General features: G+C 56.4%; 1 protein-coding gene across 3 annotated transcripts in view; it reads left to right on the plus strand.

Annotated features, from left to right (window-relative positions):
* The window catches only part of SH3PXD2A (SH3 and PX domains 2A), a 184,288-nt gene that overhangs the window by 99,032 nt on the left and 75,030 nt on the right, over positions 1–10,226 (plus strand). The gene's annotated exons all lie outside the window — the stretch shown is intronic.

Genomic DNA, 10,226 nt, shown 5'->3' on the forward strand with positions numbered 1-10,226 from the left:
CAGTGCCGGTGTTCCTGGGGCTTTCTTTGGGGGAGAAGGTGGACGGAAGACAAAGGCAGCCACTGTGTGAACTCGCTTCATTCCCAACAGCGGGATCAATGACCTGCGTCCCATCCTCTGTGCTCAAGAAGCTCTGATGGCGCCCTGGGCTGCTAACGACAAGGTCAGCAGTTTGAAACCATCAGCTACACTGGGAGAGAGACAGGGCTTTCTCGGAAACTCACGGGGGCAGTTCTGCCCTGTCCTGTGGGGTCACGATGAGTCGGCATCGACCTGGTGACAGCGCGTCTGGTGTTGTTGGTACCGCCTCACTTTGCAGAGGACACCTGAAGATGACCCACTGGCTCATGATGACCCTCTAGGACCGGGTAGAACTGCCCTGGGGGTTCTGAGACTTTAATTCTTTACAGGAGTCCAAAAGCCCTGTCTTTCTCCTAAGGAGAGGCTGGTAGTTTCAAACCGTTGACCTTGTGGTTAGCAGCCCAGCATGATGGTAGAGACTGTAAATAACCTGCCTGGCAGAGCTGGTGCTTGACCCCCCAAGCAGGACTCTCCTCTGCTCACTGTCTTGCCCATGCTGCCACTGAGGTTCTTAGCTGGGGAAGCTTAGGGACAGGGCTGAATGGAGAGATGGGTGAGTCCGAGAGGTGCCCCCAGGGAGGGTTGGAGATGGAGGGAGAGCCACCCGGACCCTCTCTGAGCACCCTTTTCTATGGGCCCCAGGCAGGACACACACGAGCCTTAATGTGCTTGTAGGAAGCAGAGGGCCCTTGGCCCAAGCTCCCCACTTTCCAGCCCCAGATGGAAATCAAGCCAGAGCTAGGGAGTGAGGCGCCCGCAGCCAAGGAGTGACCCAGAAGGCCTGCCTGGCAGTGGGCCCCAGTGCTGCCTGTCTGTCTGTCTCTCTCAGTCCTAGTCTCCTTTGAAACGCCGTTCAAACAGGAAACTGGAAACAGATGACCACCTGGGTCTAGAGCTGGCGCTGTGGCACCTTCCAAGAGAAAGAAGCTGTGGGTTATAAACATCACCACCAGGCTTCTCTCACCAAAAAGCCACTAGAGCCTAAGCCAGCACCCCTCGTTTGTTGTCTCACCCCGGCTGTGGGGCCTGCTCCCCCAGACCAACCACCTCCCCAAATCTCCCCACCCCCTACTCCCAGCACACACAGACAGACACCCGAGTGCATGCGCCCCCACACGCAAACACAGATGTACACAGGGACACACACACGCAAACCCGCTTCTGTTCCTTCCTCTGCACCTTGGCTTACATCATCCCTTCCACCCCAGCCCCTTTCCTGTCTCTGCTCTAACTTTCAAACTATCCTCCATCTTTCCAGAGCCACCTCTAGGGCCCTGACCTTCTAGGTGCCCCAGACCACGCTGCCCTCCCCTGCCTGGGACTCCTGTAGATTTCATTCACACGACTGGGCTTTGGGATGCTGACTCACCATGTCCTCAGGCCTGTGCTGGCTCTCCAACTGGACAGTGTGTTCTCTGAGGGCAGGACAGTGTGCTCGCTGAGGACAGGGACAGTGTGTCCTCTGTTGGCCTCCTGCGTCTGGCCCAAGGCTGGGTCTACAGCTTCTCCACCAGAAAGTCCCGCCTTGCTCAGCTCTCATCGTTCACAGTTGAATCTCATGACACGTTCGTTGTTGATGAAAAGATACCGGGCAAAGCATCTTCCACGTCTCTGGCAGAGGCTCGGCTCTTCATGCCGGGTCACCAGCCTCGCTGTCTCTGCCCCTTTTGTCCCACCGCCATGAACCCCTTCCGGTTCTCACCTGTGGCTCAGAGTGGGCTGTGATTTCAGTCTCGGATAGGTCCTTCTTCAGTAGCTGCAGACAGCTAAGTTCTGGATGGAGGTCAGTTGTAGTTCACTTGCAGATGATGTCATGGGGAGTCTCAGCTCCAAGGTCAGAAGTTGTTGCCAGGCAGCAGAGTTGGTGGTGCCTCCGGTGTCGGTAGAGCGACGGTGAAAAAGAGGAAGGCCCTCAAGGAGATGGGTTGGCACAGTGGCTGTAACTAGCGGCTTCCACGTGGGACAGCGTCGGCCGAACAGTGCTCGGTTCTCTTGTGCACAGGGTCACCATGGGTCAGAGCCGACTCTACGGCACTCATCAACAACGGGTCTCCGTATGTCCAGGCCATTTGGAGTCCAATAAGAAGTTAGTGACCCATTCCTGAGTTTCCCTCCTTTTGACCTTGGTCAGGTTCCATCCATGGGGTCCCTGATCAAAATACACTATCACGTGGCCAGGGACCACCCTTACCTTCTGGTCTCATGGCAAAGGAGGCAGCCGGGGAGGGGGGTATGGGACCAGCGGTCCAGGTCCTTCTCCAATCCCTGGTCTTCGTCTAGGACTGAATGTTGTCCCTACCCCTCTGTGGTCCCCCAGGTCCACTTATAGTCAGTACTATATGGAGTCCGGGAAGCACTCAGTAGCTAAGAGCCCTGTAAGGGAGCTTGCAGCTTTCCATAGGCCCATGGGACCTGATTGGAAATCCTGCCCCTCACACCGCTCCCATCAGAAATCAGCACTATTTCTGCACCCTCCCCCTCTGAGAACACTGCTTGGGGGGGGTCTGGGTGGGACTCCTTGGAACGTACATGGCGGGAATCCAGGCTGGTCTGCTCCCATGGCTCACTGCATCTTGAGTTAGCACCCTGTGGGGTGAGGCCAGGGTCTTAGGCTCACGCCTAGAGGGGTAGGGAGCAGCTAGCTCCTCTTCTGCCTTGGCCATTGCCCACACTCAAACTGCGTCCGTGTCTGGGACCCAAGCTGTGGGCCAGGGACCCTTCCTTCCCCTGTGCCAGAGAGCCTTGTGCCCACTACCTCACCTTGTCATCCTTCCCTAAGGCAGGGTCTAGTGTTGTTTCCCTTTCCCAAGTGAGGCATGGCGGCCCTGTAGGACAGGATAGCACTGCCCCTTGTGGGTTTCTGAGGCTGTACCTCTTCGTTTTTGTTGTTGTTACGAGTGGGTGACCTTCAGTCAGTGCTGACTTGTAGAAACCCTACGGACAGCAAAAGGAAACCCTGCATAGTTTGGCGCCATCGTTCTTCGGTTTGAGCCCATTGCTGCATTGCAAGTCTTTACAGGAGTGGGAAGCCTCCTCTTTCTCCCAAGGAAGGGCTGGTGGTTTTGAACCAATCACCTTGCGGTTTGTAGTCCAATGCATAACCCATTACTCCAGGTCACTATGAGCTAGTGTTGACTCAATAGGAGTGAGTTTGGGTTGGGTTGGGTTTCACAACTACAGGGAGGGAAAGGTGAAGTAAGACTTCCAAGTCAGCTTCCAGCCTGACTACCTCCTGCCCACACTGAGCCCTGTGCTGCGAGGCCTGGACATGGTGGGACCCAACCCCAGACTGGGACATGCCTGGGGCCCTGGCCCACATGGCGGGTCAAGTCAGGGGAGATGGACAAACAGATGGGGCTTTATCTTTGCTGTGGATGCCGCAGGGGCAAAGACCCCCAGGGGGTGCTGGGGGAGGTTTCAGGGGTCTGTGACACTGTGAGACACCAATCTGGAGGGCCTGGCATTACTTCTCGCCCTGGGAATCCCAATTTCTCACTGGGGTAGGAATTCGGCCTCTCTGGGCTGTCTGTGCACTCACAATGGGGACTATTCTCAGCACCCTGGAAAACAGTCCCTGTGGAGAAAGGAGGTCCTTGTTGGCCATGGAAGCCCTCAAGGCCACCATTTAGACCAGGGAAGGAAGGGGGGCAGAACAGGGCACTTGTGGCCTCTCCAGACCATAACGTGCAGAGGCTGCAGAATGCTACATAGCAGCCCTGCTCGGGAGAGCTAAGCGGGTGGAAAACTCCCTCACCTCCCAGCGGCCTCAGCTGACCGGGACTCCCCCTAGCTCAGACCCTCCTCCCTCGGCTTCTGGATGAGGCCAGTGTCGGAGCATGCCCAGGCCCCTGGGCTCAGGGAAGAGAGTCTCACGACAGCCCAGAAGAACATCCCGGGCTAACTGAGACCAGGACGCTTGCCAGTGGTTCAAACGTAAGCAATATAGCAAGAAAGACATTTCACATCTCAATGCAATATAAATGGATTGTCGATGGGTGGGTGGGTGGATGGATGGATATGAGAGAGAGCGAGAACGAGGCTGCCTGTGTTTCCAGGTCTCCAAGCTTTCTGCCCTCTATAGGCTATAGTCTATTTTCCTCTCAGTGGAAAACAGTTAGACTTCCTCCTCTGAGAGGTTTCTGTCTTTCACAGGTTGCACTGTCAATAGATCCACAAAACCATCTTAGCCTTTCTGCAGGTGACTCTTCTCCAGCCCAGCCGATCTCCTGACAGTGCTTTTGAGGATCCACTAAACTCTTTCAGAACCTGCTGTTGAATCATGACCTGTCGTTTTGAAACTCATGACCACCAAGTCAATCCTCACTCACAGAAACCCCCCCAGGACAGAGGAGAACTGCCCCTGTGGGCTTCTGAGATTGTAACGGGAGTAGAAAGCCAAGTCTTTCTCCTAAGGAGCGACTGGTGGGTTCGAACTGCTGACCTTGTGGTTTTCAGCCCAAATATTGCACAAGCACTGTACTACCTCCTGTCATTTGAAAAGCCCCGGTTTTAAGAGGTTCAACTGGAACAGCAATAGTGGGCAGAGCTGGGCCCAGAAGATGAGCCTACTGGTATTCAGGGCTGGCCGGTCCCAGCCTCTAACCTGGTCCCTGCCCCTGGTCTCTGACCACATACATCACCCCCTGAATCTAAAACCAACATTTTACAGGCCTCTTCCAGCTGGCCTTTCCCTGCCTGCCTCCCCCCACCTCTTCCTCACCACCACCAGCTCAATCCCTCACCTGCCCTTGTCCAGCGTTCTTTCTCCCCACCCTCTCTAAGAATCCAACTCCCCATCCTGTAAGGTTCAGCTCAAGGCTTCCTGGAGGAGGAATGTCCTTCAGCTCCCCAGGCCCAGGCCACTCCTTTCTTTCCACCTGGAGGGTGACCCCCTCGTGTGACTCTCAGCAGAAACTGTCGCTGATAACAGCTATCCCACTTTCTGGGACAGCTTTATGTTGCTTTATTTCCCAAACAGGTAGCCTGAAACAGGGTACATATGCCTCCTGGGCCTGCACAGGGCTTCCGGAGCAGCCCCAGCAGGAACTGAACAAGGGCTGGTTGGGGGATGGCAGTGGGCACCCATCATTATATACTCAAGGACTTCATCGCCCCCCACCCCCCAACCAAGGTTGCAGCCAGCCTTGTCCCCTGGAATGCTAGGTGCCACCCAGGCTCCCAGTGACCACTTGACCCTCAAGGTTACTGGCAAGTCAGACATCTGGCGACATAGCCACCTTCTGAGAGGCTCCCAGGGGTAGCAGGCCCCACAGCCAGTCTCCCAGGTCGAGGGGTCAGTGGCAGCCAGCAGATGGGCGGGTACCTGTGCCCCAATGACGTGAAGACGGAGGGGCAGGGGGAGGGAGGAGCTCCATCAGGCTCCAGAAGTGGGCTTCTTTTCCCCCTCTCTGTCTGGACCCTCCATCTGGAAACCTAGGCCAGCAGGACAGTCACCTCCTTGACCAGCAAGCCTCAGACCTGCTGCTTGTGTCCCCCTCCTCCCAGCCCATTCCTGGAGGTGCCTCAGCATGCCTGCTGGGCAGCCCCGGGGTCACAGGCTGACCATTGAGCTTTCTGCCCCTGGGCCAGAGCACTCACCCCCTTAGGCCTTCAGTCTCCTCTTGCAGAAAATGGCTTGACACCTGTCCTGCCCAAGATTTACCACTGTCAGGTGGATGCCGACTCCCAGCCACTCTCGAGGGAGGGCAGTGTGGGTTCCAAGACTGTCCATCCGCCTCACCTTTCTCTCATGGGGCGGCTGGTGGGTTTGAGCTGACAGCTTTTCCATGAGCACCTTAACCACAGTGCCACCAGGCTCCTTCCCTGCAGAGCACTGAGGGCCAACTGCCTAGAGTGCTCAGGGGAGGCAGAAGGCAGGAGTCCTAGGGGCCAGCAGGTGACCAGCACTCAGGGATGCTCCCAAGAGCCTCCTCCCTCCTAGCTGTCCCGGGCATCAGCCCCTCCATGAGAATGTCCGGTGACTCATCTCACCAAGAGAAAGACAACAGAATAGCACAGGCTGGGGGCTATGCCAGTGGGCTCCTCCTTGGCAGGTTGAACGCCTCCCATTAAGTGAGTCTGAGCAGGTGCGCCCGTTCTGGTGGGTCAGTGTGGGCAACTCGAACTCCAGCTGTCTGTGCAAAGGAACAGCCCTGGTAAGGTGCTTGGCACTGGACAGCACCCACCCAGCCAGGGTTTTGGCGTCTTAAAGCCCCGACTGTGGCGATAGGGCGAGAACCTCTTTTCTTGGGGTCCCTTCCGTGTGTTGCAGGTTGCTCTGCAGGCTCCACATGGAGACTTTTACTGCCTAGGCAACAAGTGAGGTGGGGGTCCGATTGAGGTAGGGGTGCAGAGCTGAGTACTAGCAAGGACCAACTTTTCCCTAAGCTGCTTGTTGTACCCTCTGCAGACCCTGGAAGGTAGTGACTACATGTCATCCTCATTCTACTGGTGGGGAACTTGAGGCTCAGAGGTGAGGGGGCTAGCCAAGGTCACTGCCCAGGTAGCACAGGGATTTGTGATAGTGAGCAGCACAGATCTGAACTGGAGACGGCTTGCTTCCAGAACCTTCTTCCCTCACCTGGAGCAGACTGCATCATCCTATGAGGAAGAGCCAAGAGATGATCTATTCCTTGAATCATGTGGGCAGGGCGTCCCTGTTTTGCTGGAGGAGGGATGCCAGGCTGGGCCCCAAGAAAAAAGACTGAGCCCCTGTTCTTCTGCCAGTCCAGACCTAAGGACCGCAGGGCATCCCACCGGCTATGTACTGGAATGTTCCTGGTTGGATTCCTGGCAGACCTGCATCCCAGGGACTCAAGGATGGCTGGTCACCATGGTCCTTGTCACCTCAGGACCAGTTGCAGAGAAGCTGCATGGCCTGATGGGAGCCAGGACTGGCGCCTCCCCTCTCGAGAGGTTTTTCAATGACATTAGTTCCTGGCAAGGCTAGAGGGAAGCACTGGTCCTCCTGCCCCTCCCCTTGTCCCCGAAGCTCCAGGAGAGAGAATGATTCAGCAGCAAGTCAGAAGCAGGCTAGATTGGGACTGAGGGGCCAGTGGGGGGTCACCAGTGGGACAGGGGCAGTCAGCACCAGCTCAGGAACAGGAGGGGGTAGTAGCTGGGGAGGGGGGACTGGCCCTGGCCCTACTGTCCTGCCCAGACCAGAAGCATTATAGGTCAGTGGCAGGTGGGGGTACCGCTGGCAGAGCCCAGGGGCAACCCGCCTTTTACCCAGGTGAGGGATAGAGAGAGGAGTCCCCAGATTCCTAAGCAGTCTGACAGCTTATTCTGCAGCTAAAAATACACGAGGGCTTTGCTAAGAGATGCCCAGCCGGAAACCTACAAGAGATTTCCTATTAGGGCAGTGCCCGCTCGGGCCAGAGGCCAGCTGCCCTGTGATGCATTCCTGTGTGTGCTGTTCCCCCCATTCATTCCCAGCCTGGTGGCCCCCTGCCAGGTACTGTTGTTCCCCCCTTCCTCTGTGCCTATGGCTTCAGGGGGTGATTGGATTTGGAGATTTGGCTTCAACCCAAAGCAAGACCTGGCTGGGTTCTCAGTGCCCAGTCCCAGTCTCAACCACGCACTGTGTGGCCTTGAACAAGTCACCTCACTTCTCTGAGCCTCGATCGCTTATCCTGTACCATGAGACCTTGGCTCCCTGTGAGGAGACCCAGGGGGAAGGACTCCACTCTGGTTGAAGAGTGGACCAGGGGATGTATCTTGACAGTTCCTTGGCATAGCAAACACATCCTCCTGAGCACCGGTGTTTATTAAGGAAGGAGGCCGGGTCCTGGACAAAGATTAGGGTGGGAAGTGGGGCCTGGAGCTCCCTTGGAAGCACCCTGGTTGTGTTGGTTGCAGGTGGGGTAGGCAGAGATTGGTTCTCAGCTCACCTGACCCAGCCTCAGACTCCCAAGAGCTTGTCTTGGATGTCAACTATGCTGAAGGTTGGAGTAGGGCTCTGAGTCTGAATCATTAACCAGCTCTGAAGATCTAGCCCCTGCAGATCACTGACAGGGCCTTGCCCAGGGACTGGACACAAAGCAGACACACACACCCCTGTGACCTGCCTGCTACCCACTGGCACAGAGTGAGAGAAGGTGGCCTCATGGCACCACTTGGGGCCAGCAAAACCCCTGGCTCACCTACTCCAAGAAGTCACACTGGTCTGTTTGGCCTCCCAGCAGGCAGTCAGGGAAGTTGGCCAGTGGGCTATTCTGGCCTGCAACCCTGAGGAATTTTCCCATCAACCAGGGCCAGCAGTAAAACTGACAGGGCAGGTGAAGGTGGCTTCTCATTGCCCCTCTTGCCACACCCTTTCCTTGCCCTGCCCTGCAGCCTGGGTCAGTCTCTTGGTCTCTCTGTCTCTCAAAAAGAAAAAAAAAGCCTAAGAAATGAATTCCTTCCCTGGGAGTGAACCCTCTCTGGGCAGGGCACAGCCATTATAGAATACCTCTTTCCCACTGGGAATTCTCCCCAACTTGAGCCAAGCAGCCCAGGATGCAGTCTCTCCCCAGGCTCCCTGGCTGCCTGCTGAAGATAAGCATGCTCCTGCTAAGGTGTGCATCTGGACTGGGGTGGGAGCAACAAGCAGAGATGGAAACCCTTGAACTGTGCCTGACCCTCTAATTCCTGGTCTGAAAATGGAGGCAATGGGACCTTCCTGTAATACCTGGGGGTGAGAGGCCTGGAGGAAGCGTGGAGGGTTGTGTATATCAGGAACACAGGTGCCTGGGCCTCGTCCCAGCATCCTAATTCAGTGGCTTCTGAGCCCCAACTTTGGGAAATGGGAGCACCTAAGAGAGGATGAGCCCCCCAGCTTCTGGCTGTGCAGCCAACTTCTCTTGAAGCTGAGCAAACAACCCCCAAATTCCAGGCCACTCAAGTCTCCAGACTCTGAATCTCGGGGAGCCTCCGAGACGTTTGCCAGCAAGCAGACCTCACTGGCCACTTCACTTACACCAAAGACAGCCACTTGGCATTGTCTGTGGATGGAGGGAAATGGCAGGCATTTCCCGCCAGGTTGCAGACCAATCCCCTTCACCCCTCCCTTGTCTCCTGGGGCGTTTACAAGAATCACCAGCATTTTCCAGGTGTGTAAGGCCCAGGTTAAGTTCCCTGAGGATCGGGTGGATTGTGGGTGGGAGGGGTCAAAGCCAAGAACAAGGTCATGAGGGTAGATGGGGCAGGATTTAGGGAACAAGGTGGATTCTGAGTCTGGCTGGAGGGCAGGGCAGGCTCAGGGAAGGGTGGTGGTTTAGGGCAGGTCAATGGGGCCCAGATGATCCTAAACCAAATCCACTGCCATCGAGTTGGTTCTGATTCACGTGGTTGTTAGGCGCTATGGAGTCAGTTCTGACCCATAACAACGACCTTATGCATAACAGAATGCAACACTGCCTGGCCCTACGCAAGCTGTTCTATGGTAGAGCCCATTGGGGGAGCCGCTGCCCCTAGAGGACAAAGTTGGACCCCAGCATAGGGCATCCCAGTCTGTAGGGAGCAGGCTGCCTCTCATCTTCCTTCCCAGGAGCCACTGGTGAGTTTGGAGACCTTGTGGGTAAGCAGCCTGCTGCTGCACTGTCTCTGGGTGGTCCAGGGGGCAGAATGGAGCCCTGGAGGGATTGAGTGCCTAAGGTGGCCAGCAACAATCGCCTGGGCCCATTCATTCAGCTCCATCGCCACTCCCTACCACTCCCAGGCTCTCAGTTAATTACCTACTACGATCAATATTTATTGATCACCTAGACCCCGGGACTTAGTGGGAGGGAGGAGACTGGGGTGCCTTCTGGGAGCCTTCAGTCTGGGTTGGTTAGATGGGGGGAGGGAAGGAGGAGGGGAGGTGGCTGCCAGCAAAGCTGTGATTCTATGAAGGGGGCCGAACGGAGAGAGATGCCTTTCATTGAGAGGGGAGGGTTTTGAGGGAGGCATATTGAGGAAGTGGCTCTTGTGGGCTGGGGGGAGGACACCTTGCAGAGGGCAGGGCCAGGCCCACAGCGGGTTGTAGAGGCCACCCACCCAGGGCCTCAGTTTCCCAATTTACAAAGTGCCCTGGGAACCTGCCTCAGCCTCCCCTAACCAGTTAGAATTGGGGCAGATGCCTGAGTGGCACTCGGCAGGGGCGGCCTGAGAGCCTCTCACCCCGG

Source organism: Echinops telfairi, unplaced genomic scaffold, assembly GCF_000313985.2.
Source record: "Echinops telfairi isolate 266 unplaced genomic scaffold, ASM31398v2 ScPeMD7_70;HRSCAF=299, whole genome shotgun sequence".
NCBI lineage: Eukaryota > Metazoa > Chordata > Mammalia > Afrosoricida > Tenrecidae > Echinops > Echinops telfairi.